The 19613-nt window shown below is 38.3% G+C and overlaps 1 long non-coding RNA gene across 2 annotated transcripts in view; it reads left to right on the top strand.

Moving 5' to 3' along the window:
- Positions 1-19388, top strand: part of LOC140712402 (uncharacterized) — a 390575-nt gene extending 371187 nt beyond the window's left edge. Inside the window, exons 8-9 of one of the 2 annotated variants that reach the window (XR_012093988.1) lie at positions 13864-14007; positions 15799-19388. This is a non-coding gene — a long non-coding RNA (uncharacterized lncRNA). The remainder of the gene's footprint in view (positions 1-13863; positions 14008-15798) is intronic. The other variant, XR_012093989.1, reaches the window with a different exon arrangement.
- The last annotated feature ends 225 nt before the right edge of the window (positions 19389-19613 follow it).

Here is a 19613-nt window from a genome sequence, read left to right as displayed (position 1 = left end):
TTAAATATACAAATTCATTTAAACTTCACAAACATGAAGTAGGTTCCTTTGTAATACCATTATACTAGATAAAGAAACCATGGAACAAAAAGTAAATCACATGCCCGGAAGTGGCAGAACCAGACCAAAACCCAGGCAAGCTCCATAATCTGTGCTCCAAGTCACGATGTCTCTTTCACCAGTCTTTGAAAACTTTGCTTCTAAGACCTTACACATTGTCTGGCACATGAGCATTTAAAAGATACTGATGAAATTAATAGATAAACTTTATGGTATCATAACATTCTAAAATTATTTATGTACCATCACTAATTTAAAAGCTTGTCCTAAATATCATATGGAAACAAAAAAGAGCCTTCATATCCAAAGCAAGACTAAGCAAAAAGAACAAATCTGGAGGCATCACATTATCTAACTACAAGCTATGCTGTAAGGCTGTAGTCACCAAAACAGCATGGTACTGGTATAAAAATAGACAAGTGGAACAGAATAGAGAACCCAGAAATGAAGCCAAGTACTTACAGCCAACTGATCTTCGACAAAGCAAACAGAAACATAAAGTGGGAAACGCCACCCTATTCAACAAATGGTGCTGGGATAATTGGCATGGATATGCCATGCATGTCATATGCAAATGTGGTCACACCATGCTAGAATTCAGTGAGGAATTTCTATAAGGCCTTTAGCCTGCCTGGGGTTTCACCCAGGAATTTTGTAAGGTCTCCTCTGCTATAACAATTCCAAATACATCCAGGCTTCTGTGGCACTGCTGCGTGAGACTGAGGACATGTTTGCAGGAAAAGAAACAAATGTGCTTTTTTTTTTTTTTTTTATTATTATACTTTGAGTTCTAGGGTACATGTGCATAACGTGCAGGTTTGTTACATATGTATACTTGTGCCCTGTTGGTGTGCTGCAGCCATCAACTCGTCAGCACCCATCAACTCGTCATTTACATCAGGTATAACTCCCAGTGCAATCCCTCCCCCCTCCCCCATCCCCATGATAGGCCCCGGTGTGTGATGTTCCCCTTCCCGAGTCCAAGTGATCTCATTGTTCAGTTCCCACCTATGAGTGAGAACATGCGGTGTTTGGTTTTCTGTTCTTGTGATAGTTTGCTAAGAATGATGGTTTCCAGCTGCATCCATGTCCCTACAAAGGACACAAACTCATCCTTTTTTATGGCTGCATAGTATTCCGTGGTGTATATGTGCCACATTTTCTTAATCCAGTCTGTCACTGATGGACATTTGAGTTGATTCCAAGTCTTTGCTATTGTGAATAGTGCCGCAATAAACATACGTGTGCATGTGTCTTGATAGCAGCATGATTTATAATCCTTTGGGTATATACCCAGTAATGGGATGGCTGGGTCATATGGTACATCTAGTTCTAGATCCTTGAGGAATCGCCATACTGTTTTCCATAATGGTTGAACTAGTTTACAATCCCACCAACAGTGTAAAAGTGTTCCTATTTCTCCACATCCTCTCCAGCACCTGTTGTTTCCTGACTTTTGAATGATCGCCATTCTAACTGGTGTGAGATGGTATCTCATTGTGGTTTTGATTTGCATTTCTCTGATGGCCAGTGATGATGAGCATTTTTTCATGTGTCTGTTGGCTGTATGAATGTCTTCTTTTGAGAAATGTCTGTTCATATCCTTTGCCCACTTTTTGATGGGGTTGTTTGTTTTTTTCTTGTAAATTTGTTTGAGTTCTTTGTAGGTTCTGGATATTAGCCCTTTGTCAGATGAGTAGATTGCAAACATTTTCTCCCATTCTGTAGGTTGCCTGCTCACTCTGATGGTAGTTTCTTTTGCTGTGCAGAAGCTCTTTAGTTTAATGAGATCCCATTTGTCAATTTTGGCTTTTGCTGCCGTTGCTTTTGGTGTTTTAGACATGAAGTCTTTGCCCATGCCTATGTCCTGAATGGTACTACCTAGGTTTTCCTCTAGGATTTTTATGGTATTAGGTCTAACATTTAAGTCTCTAATCCATCTTGAATTAATTTTCGTATAAGGAGTAAGGAAAGGATCCAGTTTCAGCTTTCTACTTATGGCTAGCCAATTTTCCCAGCACCATTTATTAAATAGGGAATCCTTTCCCCATTTCTTGTTTTTCTCAGGTTTGTCAAAGATCAGATGGTTGTAGATGTGTGGTATTATTTCTGAGGACTCTGTTCTGTTCCATTGGTCTATATCTCTGTTTTGGTAACAGTACCATGCTGTTTTGGTTACTGTAGCCTTGTAGTATAGTTTGAAGTCAGGTAGCGTGATGCCTCCAGCTTTGTTCTTTTGACTTAGGATTGTCTTGGAGATGCGGGCTCTTTTTTGGTTCCATATGAACTTTAAAGCAGTTTTTTCCAATTCTGTGAAGAAACTCATTGGTAGCTTGATGGGGATGGCATTGAATCTATAAATAACCTTGGGCAGTATGGCCATTTTCACAATATTGATTCTTCCTATCCACGAGCATGGTATGTTCTTCCATTTGTTTGTGTCCTCTTTGATTTCACTGAGCAGTGGTTTGTAGTTCTCCTTGAAGAGGTCCTTTACATCCCTTGTAAGTTGGATTCCTAGGTATTTTATTCTCTTTGAAGCAATTGTGAATGGAAGTTCGTTCATGATTTGGCTCTCTGTTTGTCTGTTACTGATGTATAAGAATGCTTGTGATTTTTGCACATTAATTTTGTATCCTGAGACTTTGCTGAAGTTGCTTATCAGCTTAAGGAGATTTTGGGCTGAGACAATGGGGTTTTCTAAATATACAGTCATGTCATCTGCAAAGAGGGACAATTTGACTTCTTCTTTTCCTAACTGAATCCCCTTGATTTCTTTCTCTTGCCTGATTGCCCTAGCCAGAACTTCCAACACTATGTTGAATAGGAGTGGTGAGAGAGGGCATCCCTGTCTTGTGCCAGTTTTCAAAGGGAATTTTTCCAGTTTTTGCCCATTCAGTATGATATTGGCTGTGGGTTTGTCATAAATAGCTCTTATTATTTTGAGGTACATTCCATCAATACCAAATTTATTGAGCGTTTTTAGCATGAAGGGCTGTTGAATTTTGTCAAAAGCCTTTTCTGCATCTATTGAGGTAATCATGTGGTTCTTGTCTTTGGTTCTGTTTATATGCTGGATTATGTTTATTGATTTGCGAATGTTGAACCAGCCTTGCATCCCAGGGATGAAGCCCACTTGATCATGGTGGATAAGCTTTTTGATGTGTTGCTGAATCTGGTTTGCCAGTATTTTATTGAGGATTTTTGCATCGATGTTCATCAGGGATATTGGTCTAAAATTCTCTTTTTTTGTTGTGTCTCTGCCAGGCTTTGGTATCAGGATGATGTTGGCCTCATAAAATGAGTTAGGGAGGATTCCCTCTTTTTCTATTGATTGGAATAGTTTCAGAAGGAATGGTACCAGCTCCTCCTTGTACCTCTGGTAGAATTCAGCTGTGAATCCATCTGGTCCTGGACTTTTTTTGGTTGGTAGGCTATTAATTATTGCCTCAATTTCAGAGCCTGCTATTGGTCTATTCAGGGATTCAACTTCTTCCTGGTTTAGTCTTGGAAGAGTATAAGTGTCCAGGAAATTATCCATTTCTTCTAGATTTTCCAGTTTATTTGCATAGAGGTGTTTATAGTATTCTCTGATGGTAGTTTGTATTTCTGTGGGGTCGGTGGTGATATCCCCTTTATCATTTTTTATTGCGTCTATTTGATTCTTCTCTCTTTTCTTCTTTATTAGTCTTGCTAGCGGTCTGTCAATTTTGTTGATCTTTTCAAAAAACCAACTCCTGGATTCATTGATTTTTTGGAGGGTTTTTTGTGTCTCTATCTCCTTCAGTTCTGCTCTGATCTTAGTTATTTCTTGCCTTCTGCTAGCTTTGAATGTGTTTGCTCTTGCTTCTCAAGTTCTTTTAATTGTGATGGTAGAGTGTCAATTTTAGATCTTTCCAGCTTTCTCTTGGGGGCATTTAGTGCTATAAATTTCCCTCTACACACTGTTTTAAATGTGTCCCAGAGATTCTGGTATGTTGTATCTTTGTTCTCATTGGTTTCAAAGAACATCTTTATTTCTGCTTTCATTTTGTTATGTACCCAGTAGTCATTCAGGAGCAGGTTGTTCAGTTTCCATGAAGTTGCATGGTTTTGATTGAGTTTCTTAGTCCTGAGTTCTAGTTTGATTGCACTGTGGTCTGAGAGACAGTTTGTTATAATTTCTGTTCTTGTACATTTGCTGAGGAGTGCTTTACTTCCAATTATGTGGTCAATTTTGGAATAAGTGCGATGTGGTGCTGAGAAGAATGTATATTCTGTTGATTTGGGGTGGAGAGTTCTATAGATGTCTATTAGGTCTGCTTGCTGCAGAGATGAGTTCAATTCCTGGATATCCTTGTTAACTTTCTGTCTCGTTGATCTGTCTAATGTTGACAGTGGAGTGTTGAAGTCTCCCATGATTATTGTATGGGAGTCTAAGTCTCTTTGTAAGTCTCTAAGGACTTGCTTTATGAATCTGGGTGCTCCTGTATTGGGTGCATATATATTTAGGATAGTTAGCTCTTCCTGTTGAATTGATCCCTTTACCATTATGTAATGGCCTTCTTTGTCTCTTTTGATCTTTGATGGTTTAAAGCCTGTTTTATCAGAGACTAGTATTGCAACCCCTGCTTTTTTTTGTTCTCCATTTGCTTGGTAAATCTTCCTCCATCCCTTTATTTTGAGCCTATGTATGTCTCTGCATGTGAGATGGGTCTCCTGAATACAGCAGACTGATGGGTCTTGACTTTTTATCCAGTTTGCCAGTCTGTGTCTTTTAATTGGAGCATTTAGTCCATTTACATTTAAGGTTAAGATTGTTATGTGTGAACTTGATCCTGCCATTATGATATTAACTGGTTATTTTGCTCGTTAGTTGATGCGGTTTCTTCCTAGCCTTGATGGTCTTTACATTTTGGCATGTTTTTGCAATGGCTGGTACCAGTTGTTCCTTTCCATGTTTAGTGCTTCCTTCAGGATCTCTTGTAAGGCAGGCCTAGTGGTGACAAAATCTCTAAGCATTTGCTTATCTGTAAAGGATTTTATTTCTCCTTCACTTATGAAACTTAGTTTGGCTGGATATGAAATTCTGGGTTTAAAATTCTTTTCTTTAAGAATGTTGAATATTGGCCCCCACTCTCTTCTGGCTTGGAGAGTTTCTGCCGAGAGATCTGCTGTTAGTCTGATGGGCTTCCCTTTGTGGGTAACCCGACCTTTCTCTCTGGCTGCCCTTAAGATTTTTTCCTTCATTTCAACTTTGGTGAATCTGGCAATTATGTGTCTTGGAGTTGCTCTTCTCGAGGAGTATCTTTGTGGCGTTTTCTGTATTTCCTGGATTTGAATGTTGGCCTGCCCTACTAGGTTGGGGAAGTTCTCCTGGATGATATCCTGAAGAGTGTTTTCCAACTTGGTTCCATTTTCCCCCTCACTTTCAGGCACCCCAATCAGACGTAGATTTGGTCTTTTTACATAATCCCATACTTCTTGCAGGCTTTGTTCATTTCTTTTTCTTCTTTTTTCTTTTGGTTTCTCTTCTCGCTTCATTTCATTCATTTGATCCTCAATCGCTGATACTCTTTCTTCCAGTTGATCGAGTTGGTTACTGAAGCTTGTGCATTTGTCACGTATTTCTCGTGTCATGGTTTTCATCTCTTTCATTTTGTTTATGACCTTCTCTGCATTAATTACTCTAGCCATCAATTCTTCCACTTTTTTTTCAAGATTTTTAGTTTCTTTGCACTGGGTACGTAATTCCTCCTTTAGCTCTGAGAAGTTTGATGGACTGAAGCCTTCTTCTCTCATGTCGTCAAAGTCATTCTCTGTCCAGCTTTGATCTGTTGCTGGCGATGAGCTGTGCTGCATTGCCGGGGGAGATGTGCTCTTATTTTTTGAATTTTCAGCTTTTCTGCCCTGCTTTTTCCCCATCTTTGTGGTTTTATCTGCCTGTGGTCTTTGATGATGATGACGTATTGATGGGGTTTTGGTGTAGGTGTCCTTCCTGTTTGATAGTTTTCCTTCTAACAGTCAGGACCCTCAGCTATAGGTCTGTTGGAGATTGCTTGAGGTCCACTCCAGACCCTGTTTGCCTGGGTATCAGCAGCAGAGGCTGCAGAAGATAGAATATTGCTGAACAGCGAGTGTACTTGTCTGATTCTTGCTTTGGAGGCTTCCTCTCAGGGGTGTACTCCACCCTGTGAGGTGTGGGGTGTCAGACTGCCCCTAGTGGGAGATGTCTCCCAGTTAGGCTACTCAGGGGTCAGGGACCCACTTGAGCAGGCAGTCTGTCCCTTCTCAGATCTCAACCTCCGTGTTGGGAGATCCACTGTTCTCTTCAAAGCTGTCAGACAGAGTTGTTTGCATCTGCAGAGGTTTCTGCTGCATTTGTTATTGTTTACTGTGCCCTGTCCCCAGAGGTGGAGTCTACAGAGACAGGCAGGTTTCCTTGAGTTGCTGTGAGCTCCACCCAGCTCGAGTTTCCCAGTGGCTTTGTTTACCTACTTAAGCCCCAGCAATGGTGGGCGCCCCTCCCCCAGCCTCACTGCTGCCTTGCCGGTAGATCACAGACTGCTGTGCTAGCAATGAGGGATGCTCCGTGGGCGTGGGACCCTCCCGGCCAGGTGTGGGATATAATCTCCTGGTGTGCCCGTTTCCTTAAAGCGCAGTATTGGGGTGGGAGTTACCGATTTTCCAGGTGTTGTGTGTCTCAGTTCCCCTGGCTAGGAAAAGGGATTCCCTTCCCCCTTGCGCTTCCCACGTGAGGCGATGCGTCGCCCTGCTTCAGCTCTCGCTGGTCAGGCTGCAGCAGCTGACCAGCACCGATTGTCCGGCACTCCCTAGTGAGATGAACCCCGTACCTCAGTTGAAAATGCAGAAATCACTGGTCTTCTGTGTCGCTCGCGCTGGGAGTTGGAGACTGGAGCTGTTCCTATTTGGCCATCTTGCTCCACCGTCCAAATAAGTGCTTTTTAAAAGTACTAAAACTTTATCTCTTAGACTTTAATGATTCCCACTTCTGATAATGATCCCCATGTCTGAAAATAACCAGTGGCCTGCTTGCTGAAGTTCTGTCAATGAAATACACTAATTTTTCTGTCTTGTGGATATAGTTTCTTTTCGCAGGAAGTTATTTACTATCTACTGAGTTAAATGGTCAGTTTAATGACTTCCTTGGAGATACTTTAGATAATGTTTTTTACGGCACCTTGGGGAAAGGAGCTGTTTCTTATACTTCAGTTCTGAAAGCAACCAGATCCCCTGAATTTTGACATTTTAAATATTCTGAAGAGCAGTATCAGAAAAAAAAAAACAAAAACAAAAAACTCATGTTGTATAGGAGGTTTATACTGACTATAGTTTTTCTATATATGTACTGTTACTATGGTAACCTATTGTAGCTAAACAGTGGAATAGGTAGAAACATGGGAAAGGTGTCATAATCAGTGCCAGTAAAACTGTCAGAAAAAATATTTGTTTCTTTACTTAGTTAACTAAGATTTATGACTTTTTAAATTTTCGTTTTCTGTTGAAAATTATCTTCATTTTGCTTGTAGTTGTATTTCATTGGTATCTTGTAGTGTTTGCAGCCCATATTGTTGAATTGAATATTTGTTTGGGTTCTAGTTTTATAGGCCCCAGTCAAGGAAAATGTGCAAAAATGTGTTCAAAGCACACTCTTTGGAAGAAAGGAATATGTTACCTGAGGGAAATATGTTTTATTAATTTCTGGTAAGATTCAAAGTTAGCAATGTTTTTTTATAGAGTTGGGGTAACACTATGTTGTCCAGGCTGGTCTCAAACTTCCAGGCTCAAGCCATCCTCCCACCTTGGCCTCCCAAAGCACGGGGATCATAGACATGAGCCATTGTGCCCAGCTGCAAAGTTAGCATTTTTTTTCTAGGGTAACTTTGTGTTGTTTTGCTTTAATCTTGTTCAATTAAAAAAATAAAAAACTATATATTGAATTGGTTTCATGTAATGAGGATGTTTAAATAAAAGTGTTGTCCTTTTGATAAGTCATACTTTACTTAGATTAGTCACAATGGAATAACCATAAAAACAATCTATATGGAACATATGCCACTGTTGGCTTCTAGAATTTATAAATATACTTGAAGTTTAAATTATGGCTATTTATTGAAGGTACTTCATGATTTTGTCACTTTTGAATTATTTTTAATATCACAATGTTGCCCATAAGCTTGAAATCATAGGCAAATGTACACACATAATGCCATCAATGCCATCTTCAAGCTATAAAAATAGAATTAATATGATCTTTCTCTTTAGATTTTATGGACATCCTGGATAATTGCTGAGGAGCTTACTAAGATTCTGCTTTCTCTGTTCAGTATCTTAAATAGACTTATGATGATAGAAAAATCCTCACTGTTACTAACATGTTTTTATGTAGTTATGCGTGTCCTTTTTTTTTTGATCCAAAACCGTAGACCACTGTTGACATATATATATAGGTATGTCTCCACTTACAGCAGACATTGTAAATAGATGGACCACACAATGCGTTAAAATGGGAAGATGTATTAAAGAAACCCACATTTCTGACTTGTCCAAAAGACTTCTATCCCATCTGGTAACCTAGGCTCACAGTCCTTCACTGGAGCATTGGTCTAGAGCCATGAAAGAACTGCTACTTTTAGGAGAATTTCTACAGTCTTTGCCATTTCCTGTCACTTGCCTCAACCTTACTCTCACAGAGGACCTCTGAAGGCCTGTAGGTTGGAATCTTTGAATTTAATGAAAGCATCAACACATATTTCACACTATCGGTTCTTTCATAGCTCAAAAATTCTCAATATGGAAATACCTTCTGACAACAGGACCAATAGGATAGGAACTGAATAAACTTGGGCTCTCAAAAGTCCATTCAGGATGGACTAAGCATGCAGTGAAAAGCCAAGTATGCTGTGAGTGTTCAGATGGTTCCAAATAGTCACATAATAAAAATGAACTCATACTAAGCAACCATAAATGCTACATAAACTCAATTTTTCACAACAGGCAGGAGGTAGTTATTATGTCCATTTTATAAATAAGGCTCAGAGAAGTTAAGGCCAAAGTTATGAATCAAGTGGCAGAGCTTGTTCTCAAGCCCAGTTTAGTTTGGTTGCAAAGATTGAGTGCCTGTGTTATATTTATGTAGGCAAATATTGACATTATTGAAATACCTATTTCTGTTCTTAACTAAGAGGTCAATTATTCTGTATAAAACAGTTTGATTGCAAGTTGTGTGTGTGTGTGTGTGTGTGTCTAAATCAGTATATACATTTTTTTGAAAAGAGCTATAGTTTTCATTGGATTCTCAAAAGGGAGCAGTGACCCAGAAAAAGCCTAAGAAATATGAATGATTGCATAATTTAGACACTTCTTAGAATTAGAAAAATTTACTAAATTGGCACTAGGAACAAAATATCTGCTTCTGATGTAATCTACTTGCCCAGCATAGATGAATCCTTCAGAGTCCCTTTTTCCCCACCAGTGAATAAAAGATTTGATCATTCTCAGTCTTCAACTACTTCATTTTTTAAAAAATGAAAAAAAAAAACCCCATAACTTTCTTTTTGATTAATGACATTAAGAACATTTCCACTGTGTAAGGAAAGGTCCATTTATAAGTGATAAAACATCAGGGTAAGAATTCTATAAGTTCACTTTCATTAAAATGCCATGATTCCTCTTCCTTTTCCTTTTTTCTTCTTTTTTTTCTTCTTGAGCAATTCAGTCCAAAAGCAATTAGGAGAGGCACAGCAGGGTGGGTCTCCACACCTGGGAGGGTTATAGGGGCCCTGAACAGGATAAGGTGAGTGTCCATGTTGGTAGGTGGTGGCCCAGTGTAGGATGCTGAAAAATGCGCAGAGGAAAGAGAGAGGTCTGTGTAGTAAGGCAGCCCAGTGGTGAGGATGTCTGAACTCATAAAGTGTCAGGGTGCTACAGGCTGAATGAGGTGAGCAGGGAGTCCTGGTGAAGGGCTGCTGCCTGGCCCAGGATGTGCAGTCCAGGCTGGGGGAAGAGGACTTCCTTGCAGATGGTTGCCTAGCCCAAGGTATCAGTACCTCAGTTGGGTGAAAAAGGAACCCCTATTTGGGGGTCAAAGTCTAAGGAGAACAATGAGATCACCCACAGGAAGGAAGGTTGCCATGCATTATTGAAACAAGAGAAAGGTGCAAAGAATGTCCCTAGAGTAGGGAAGCCTGGAGTGGGGCATCAGAGCCTCAGTAGGTTGAGGAGGGCATTTGTGTAAATGGGCACCGCAGTGTGAGGTGTTGGAGCCCTGAGCCAAGTAATACCTTGAGTGGGGTGATGAGGGCATTCACACAAGGAAAAGTTCCTGGCAGCAATGGAAGCTGAGTTACATAAAGGGTAAGTGAAACCAGTAAATATCTAAGGATAACAAGAGCAAATTTCTCAATGTTGGAAAACAGAGTTACAAATATGGAAAGGGTGAAAATTAGAATACATTCTGGTGCTGAATTAGAATTGCAGCGTCAATGTGAACTTGTAATTTCAATGTACATACATAGAAATTGAAAGATGTTTAGATGTAAATGTTTTTGTGTGTGTATATTTGTGTGTGTGTGTGTGTGTGTGTGTGTATGTATATATTCTACCTATATTCTCCATTTCTGTCCAGTGAGAGAGTCTAGTAGCAACACCACAAGATCAGTGAACAAGCCTAGCTCCTCAGATCTTGTCCTCTAAAGACTATTCTCTGCCAGAAAGAATCAAGAGTCTTTGAAGAACAGCTAATTCCAGACTAGGGCCAGAAAAGTGTAAGCCTAGCTTGGAATATCCTATTGTCAAGAAAAATAAAGAAATGCTCAAAATGTGCTGGGAAATCATAGTCATGTTTAAAGAATTCCCTTTGGTTAATCCAGAACAATTTGAGAATTAATTAAATAAAGATAATAATGAATCATATATCTTAAATAAAATTGGGATCCATGAGTTCATATGGTCACAAATAAATAAACTAATTCATTTTGATGAGGAACATAATATTAACACAATCTCAAAATCCTTCCCCACCAAACACTTGCTAATTACAAAGGAATAACTTTATAGTGGGGAAACCTGAGCTGCTGCTTTCATCCAGTTCACATCCTCAGTAATGTGACAAATCAAAACCACATAGGGCCTGATATGATGCATAGGGGAGAGCACATGAGAGATGCAGTGTTGGCCACAGTCCCAGTCTATAGTTCACAGTCAGGTGGAAGAGACCCATGATCATAATATGGTAACTTGGTAATATCTGTAAGTATAAATAACTGCTAACTTGGGGTGAGTCAGACAAATCTCAAAAAATAAGGGACTTCTGTGACACTCCTGCCAAAGATGAATAACCTGAGTCTAGCCATGAAGAAAAAGGCTGATGGACCCTAATTGAGGACATTTCATCAAATAACTGGCCTTTAGTTCCACAATTTCAAGATCATGAGTGTCAATGAATATCAAGGAAATACAAGAGGAAGAAATTCCCCTTTTCTTATGTCCCAGTAGCAGCTCAGGAAGCAATGACCAAAAAACAAAAAACAAAAACAAAAAACAACAACAAAAAATCATTCGTCTTATCTAAGAAAAAGTTATATGGGAACATAATGACTTAAACTCTTTGGCACAACATTTCGTTGCTGAAATTTTCAAAGCATGTATCTCCTTTAAAAGTATATAACTTTTCATAGGACATTTCCAAGGGACATAGTTAACCCTCAGAAGAAAAATGTAACTAATAAATAAAAGACAAACAAACTTATTCAGCTTTACTAGTAATCAAATAAATGAAACTTAGGACAATGAATATCATTGTTGTCTGTCATATTGGCAAAATACAGACCAAACAATTAATATTTGTTGTTGGCAAAAATGAGGAGAAATTAACACTGTCGTATCCTACTGAACGGTGTTTACACTGACAGGACTTTTCTGAAGAAGAATTAGGCATTATGGCTCAAAAACTTCTGACAAAAGCATATACTTTAAGCAATTCTAATGGGAATTTATACTACGTAATTAAAATTATATGTAAAGATATTGCCATACTAATATTTATTGGAGTGTGACTTCTATTTGCAAAATACCAAATTAATGACAATAATGTATTGTTTACATAATAAACAGAAATATTAAAAATGATGGTGTGGAAATACATATATTTATAAAAAGATGTTCATGGCCCAATACTAAATGGAAAAAGTAGGTCATAATATGAACCCATTTTTTGTTAAAATACATATTTATACAAACAAGTAAATGTATATAAAAGAATCTGAAAAAACATCTCCAAAATATAATTGTGGTTATCTTGGCATTAAGACTATAGTGATTTTTAAGTTTTTCTCATTCTTTTTGTTTACCTGTATTTTTAAAATTATGCATGAAGAATGTAGTACTTAGGCAATTAAAGTTTTTTAAAGCTCTGTTAGCTCATATGTATCAGATGTTGAATGTCATGACTTGGTAGGTTTTAAAGAACTATTGTCATTTTCTTGGTATACATTTTCCCTTAGAGTCAACAGAACTCAATCTTATATTAGTCTTCCTTTCACATTCTCTTGCTCAACTTAGAAAGCGTGTAACTTTCTTAAAGAAAAGCATTCAGCTTGTCTCAAGGCATTTCCATAAGTTGATTTAATCACGTCAAACCTGTCAGAAACACTTAAGGAGCTACATTTGTTTATTGCAGCCACATGGTGGTCAAGAAAAGTGAAGTCAAAACAGAATGAAAGAAAGAAAATGCCCAAGATAGACAAACATGCCAATGTGCCAACATAAAACCGTTCCTGTGGTGACTTGGGAATGCAAGGAAATTAAACAAATTCCCAAGGGAGTGAAAAGTAAAGCAGAGATTCATGTTGGAGTGGCCCTATAGAAAATTTTTAAAAATCAGTTTCCATAATTATTGTCAACAATGAAGCTTCTATAAGTTTTAGTTTTTTAAAAAACTATTCCTTTTACTTCAAAGTTTAGCTTCAATGTCCCTTATTTTTTGAGATTTTTCGGACTCACCCCAGGTTTGCAGTTATTTATATTTATAGACATTACCAAGTTATTATATTATGATCGTGGGTCTCTCCCACCTGACTGTGAGCTGCGGACTGGGACTTTGGCCAGCACTGCATCTCTCATTCTCTTTATAGCTGCAGTGCTTGACACGGTCCCTCTGGTTCAGAGCAAGCATTTAGAAAATGTTTTTGCCACATTTTATTAAAAAAAAAAAAACCTAAAAATGTTTTTGAATGAAAATGCTAAACGCATTAAAAAACGTTAAAATATTTTGACTGAAGAATCAACAAATCACCTATTATCGATTTAACCACCCATACACACACGTGTGCGTGCTTTGTTTGGTGAAACCCTCTTTTTTAATTAACAGAAATGGGGTGTTGTTATGTTGCCCAGGCTGGTCTTGAACTCCTGTCCTCAAATGATCCTCCCACCACAGCCTCCCAAAGTGCTGGGATTACAGGCAGGAGCCACTGTGCTCAGCTGGAAAAATCTTTTATGTGATATTGGAATATTTTGTGAGCCAAATTTGTACTTCATTTCCGACTCAGAAATATTGATAGAAGTTTGCCAACTGGTATTCAAAGAAAGAAAAAGAAAGAAAGAGGAAGGAAGGAGGGAGAGGGGAGGGAGGGAATAAAAAGAAAGAAAGAGAAAGGAAAGAGGAGAGAGAGGAAGGAAAGAAGGTAAGAAAGGAAACAGAGATTCTTATTTTCCGCATATGCAATCAGCAATTTCACACATATTGCTCCTGAAACTTTACACAATCCTTTGTGTTTCTTTTCCTTGTTTCTGCCCTGGAAGATGGACATTCTGCCCTGGAAGATGGACAGTTCACTAAAGCGTCAAAACTCTAGAGTAGAAGCCCAGAGATCATATGACATCTGAAAACATAGCCATCAGAAGGGAAGATAATGTAAATTTCAAGGAAGCATATTACTCAAAAGGGTAAATTGTTTTCTATTCCTGCTCTATTGTTTGACATTCCTGAGTCTTCTAATCCCATGGCTTTTGATACCTAGACTCATTATGTCAGCTATCGCCCTAGTTTGTGTTGCTAAGAAATTTCTCTAATTCTAGTAAGAATAGGATGATTTAGTATTATTTGAATTCTGTTCAATTCGTACCTTCATTACAGCTTTGACTCACTTTTGATGAAGTACATTTTACCATTTCATTGCATCTTTTTTTCTAAATGTACCTGCCTGTTTCCATTTAAAAGATCTTAGACTCTTAGAAGGCAGAAATCCTTGCTCTCACAGAGTAGGCACCCACTAAATTAGAGGCTTGGCTGAATGAGTGAGTGAGTGAGTGAGAGGGCTATCTTATTCAGTTAAGTATTATTGTTTGTAAATTGTTGCTGCAAAAACGCTTCCCCTTCTCCCAACAAAAATGGAAAAAAGGTAGTGTTTCCTCAAGTCTTCTTTCATGGAATATTGATCTCATTGGATATTAGTATTTAAGTTAAAATAAATTATGAATATTGCAAATGAATCTAAACAAAATCAAACACATTTTTTAACCCCAAGACACATCACAGCATCTGACATGCTAATACACCAATCATGAATTACTTTTTCTTTTCATTTTTCTAGTTATTATTATTATTTTTTTACTTTTATTTCAGGTTCAGGGGTACATGTGAAGGTTTGTGTAAACTAATGTCATGGGAATTCATTGTGCAGATTATTTCAACTGGAGTTAAGCCCAGTTTCTAATAGTTATCTTTGCTCCTCTCCCTCTTTTCACCCTCCACCCTCGAATAGACCCCATTTTTTCCTTATTTGTGTTCTTAAGTTCTCATTATTTAGCTCCAACTTACAAGTGAGAACATGCAGTATTTGGTTTTCTGTTCTGACGTTAGTTTGCTGAGAATAGCCTCCAGCTCCATCCATGTTCCTGCAAAAGACATGATGCCATTCTTTTTTGTGGCTGCATAGTATTCCATGGTGTGTGTGTGTGTGTGTACCACATTTCTTTATCCAATCTATCACGAATGGGCATTTAGGTTGATTCCATGTATTTGCTATTGTGAATAGTGGTGCCATAAACATTTGCATGCATGTGTCTTTATGGTAGAATGCTTTACATTCCTGAGTATATACTCAGTAATGGGATTGCTGGGTCAAATGGTAGTCCTGCTTTTAGCTATTTGAGGAATCACCATACTGCTTTCCACAGTAGTTAAACTAATTTACACTCCCACCAGCAGTGTATAAATGTTCCGTTTTCTCTGCAACCTCACCAGCATCTGTTCTTTTCTGACTTTTTAATAATGGTCATTCTGACTGGTGTGAGATGGTGTCTCATCATGGTTTGATTTGCATTCCTCTAACACCAATCATGAATTTCTAAGAGGTTTTGTAGCATCCAATATTTCCAAAATGTATCTGATTATGAAACATTTTTTGGAACATTTGACAGGATTATGTTCTGAGAACTCATTTGGGGGAGGTTGTTATGTATTATTCCTGCAACAATAATCCACATTTATTCAGCCTTTGGAATGTGCCAAACACTGTGGTGTTAAGGTTATAGAGATAAATAAAAGAATGTCTGCCCTGAGGTGCTCTTGAGCACAGGTGTACTCAGAACAGAAAAACTGTTGAGTCAGATTGCAAGTGATATAATAGAAGTGTGAACTGAGTGCCCAGGGAACAAACTGTGGCTCACTCCAGGAAGAAGTTAGAGCTCATTGGAGAAAGTAAGTTAATTCATTAGCTGCTTTTCTTATAACAGGTGGCATCTAGCATCCTGAGGACATCTGGGATGAAGACTTTTTCTTACGAGCAATGAATGGAACGAGAAGAAAGGAGACATTTGATTGTTTCTTACATTTTTCTGCTGCCATTACTGCCTTTCATCAGATAGTGCCACTGCAATCCTCCTTTAAGAATGGAGAGTGGCTTAGTGGAGAAGTTCTGGACAGGAGTCAGGTGACGACGGGCAGTGAACATTTTGTGCTATTATTCTTCCAACATCCATTGCCACTTCTTCTGGAGTGGAGTGGAGCTTCAGTTTTTATTAGGAGAACCACACTTCCTCCTTGGTCCATCCATTCAGGTAGGCCCATGCTACCTTCTGCTCAAGGCACAGGCGTATGACCTAAGCCTAGTTCATCCACATAGTCCATCTCCCTGGACAGTGATTGGTTTAGTACTGCAATTAAAGCCAGTGAGGCTCAATATTTGTTCAAATGTGAAGAAACTCCTGTGAAACAGACACTCTCTTTCCACCAGACTTGAGGCTGATGGATATAGATCTCAAATTGCCACTTCAGGGCAACTGTGTGGACAGAACCTGTCTGGGAATGAAGCCAACTTGGTGGAGGGTGGTACCCAAAAACAGAGCGGGAAGGACACCTGGAGGTCAGTTTTGGATATCTGGATCCAGCTTTGTTTGAAACTACTTTTAAAGTTTTCATTTATATGTCAACTAAATTTCTTTCTTTTAAGCCCATTTGACCTGAGTTTGTGTCTTTTGTAACAGGAAGGATATAACAGAGTTATACTAACTAACTGCTAATTAGCTATGTGTCTCTTAGAAGTCACAGTCACTAAACAGATAGGGGTCTCAGTTTCCCATATATAATATAAAATGGTTGAACTAGATGGATGAATTTCATACTTTGGTTTAGGGTATACCTTCTTCTCAAAGGGAATCTTATACTGTATGTCATGCTAATAGGTAAAATAGATAAAATAAAATGCCTTTACTGAATCAACATGGATTTACAGAAGCCTGCCCACACGTCAATAGTTCACAGCTTAAAATCACTGGATGGGCCGGGTGTGGTGGCTCACGCCTGTAATCCCAGCACTTTGGGAGACCGAGGGGGGCAGATCATGAGGTCAGGAGTTCGAGACCAGCCTGGTCAGCATGGTGAAACCCCGTCTCTACTAAAAATACAAAAAAATTAGCCTGGCATGGTGGCGGGCGCCTGTAGTCCCAGCTACTCAGGAGGCTGAGGCAAGAGAATCGTTGGAACTGGCGAGGCGGAGGTTGCAGTGAGCTGAGATCAAGCCACTGCACTCCAGCCTGGGCGGACAGAGCAAGACTCTGCCTAAAACAAACAAACAATAAATAAAATAAAATCACTGGATGGTGTATTAATGAGTTCTCTAGAGGGACAGAACTAATAGGATACATGTATGTATGAAAGGGAGTTTATTAAGAAGAATTCACCACCCTCCCATTCGCAAGATGAAGTCCCATGATAGGCCGTCTGCAAGCTGAGGTACAAGAGGCCAGTAGTGGCTCAGTCTGAGTCCCAAACCCTCAAAAGTAGGGAAGTCGACAGTGCACCTTTCAGTCTGTGGCCGCAGGCCTGAGAGCCCCTGGCAAACCATTGGTGCTAAGTCCAAGAGTCCAAAGGCCAAAGAACCTGGAGTCTGATGTTCAAGGGCAGGAAGTATCCAGCATGGGAGAAAGATGAAAGCTGGAAGACTCAGCAGGACAGTGTATTCCATCTTCTTCCACCTGCTTTTTCTAGCAGCCTTGGCAGCCAATTGGATAGTGCCCACCCACACTGAAGATGGGTCTTCCTCTCCTAGTCCACTGGCTTAAATGTTAATCTCCTCTGGCAATGCCCTCACAGACACACCCAGAAACAATACTTTGCATCCTTTAAGCCAATCAAGTTGACAATATTAACCATCACAAATGGTATGTCCTTTAATATCTTTTCCAATGCTAATTATCTATAATTCTGATTTTATGAAGTCTTATTAATATCCAGGTCAATGTTTCAGAATTAAGTTTGTAAAGCCTAAGCAGATGATTTAGCTTATGAGGGGATGGTGAAATAGCCACTGGTACAAGGACATTCTGGAGTTGGGAATATGTTTTTAAGTAAAACTCCACTAATGTACCAGCAGCAGGACCAGAATATACACTGTTGGTTGTGGTTATTAACTGTGTTTCATTTATAACACATGATTGGCTGAGCAGGGAAATACCCTTTATTTTGTTTGTGGTTGCTGGGTTTTACCAAGAGTTCTGATTGAAATGGTTGGGGACCAGTTCTTTCACCTTGCATGAGAGCAAGACCTTCATTTCTAAAATGGATTAAACCAATATGCTGAGTGATCCGTTTGTTCTTTTCACATTGTATTTGGATTTCATTACTGGAGAAGTCAAAAGGCCATTTTCATTTTGGACTCTGGAAAGGTCATTTGTTACTCATGTTTTTATTTCCCTGTTCTTAGTTTTGATGATGAGGAAGAAAAAAGGGAATGGTAGTGGTATTTGATTAGTCTCACCATGAATTCATTATTTTCTGACTATTCCTGCTGGGCTTCAGACTCTAATTGTATCTGTCAATATGGTAAAAATCATTTTGGATTAAGACCACAGTAGATTGTTTAAGACTGCCATTTCAGAGAAGGAAACTAAGTCTTTGGAAACCTTTCTAAGCTTAAGACATCAGAAGTCTCATGAAGGACCATAGACACAGTTTAGTAAAGAAAATAATTTCTCACATAAAAAAGTAAAAAAAAGAAGAAACAATTTCCATGACTTATTAGTTTTATGAATTAACCTTGGCCATAGGTCTAAAAGTGATAATAATAAAAATAGTGATAATGATTTTAATAACTCAGAAGTTTCATCTACCTGGGCTATCATATTGATTGTTTTGATTTCAAATAATGGCAGCAGCATTTTGTTCCAAGAAAATAAATTAAGTTAATCTTTCTGCTACTTTTAAACAGTCTTTATTTGTTTAAATCCCACTCTTACAATGCCACACCTAGTACCACTGTAGAAAAGTACTTTATAGAAGCTTCTGGTTATTAATATTCAGAGTATTTTTTTGCTCAAAAACTTGATACTAAAGTACTTAAAAACTGTAAAAAAAAGTTTAGAAAAAAATAAGCACAGTGGCAGCTAGCTGAGTGAAGCCAATGGATTCTAAAAATGCTTGCTAGAAAACAAAATGTGTAAGAACAGTACAGCTATTCTTCTCCAGGTTTATTCTTGGAACCAGAACAAAACTACCTAAAAAAGAACAATACAGTAAACTCCTTTTTACATATTGCTTCATTTCAAAACCAGAAGGATTCAAAAGAATATTTATAGGAACTAACAATCTTCTCTTAACTTGTCTATTTTCACCTATCTTTTAACCAAAGATTAAAGAGAAATCTTAATCTTTGGTTTACATCAGAAAATGTAGTCATTGTTTCTGAAAAGATACTTTTCTTCCTCCTACCCCTTTCGGTATAAAAGCAAAACTGTTATATGGTGTTTTCTTGCCTTGAAAAATGCTCTTTTATTTTTGCAACTTATAGTAATATTCTAAGGCCAATATTTAAAATAGATATAAGAATTTTATAACTTTCCATCTGTGATAAATGTATGTAATTTTGCATATTTAATATTATAAAATAAAACATCTTTAAGTGTCATGAAGAATATTTTGTTAGTAGCCAGTTTGCTCACCTTTGTACATTTTATACCTTAAAAAAATTTGCCACAGGATGTTACATGTTAACCTATCATGAAATACATGTTGCCTCATGAAAACACTTCAAAAGCGCTTCTTTGGTGTTGCC

Source organism: Chlorocebus sabaeus, chromosome 9 (genome assembly GCF_047675955.1).
Source record: "Chlorocebus sabaeus isolate Y175 chromosome 9, mChlSab1.0.hap1, whole genome shotgun sequence".
NCBI lineage: Eukaryota > Metazoa > Chordata > Mammalia > Primates > Cercopithecidae > Chlorocebus > Chlorocebus sabaeus.
Note: the sequence above shows the minus strand (reverse complement) of the source record. Positions and strands in the feature narration are given on the sequence as shown.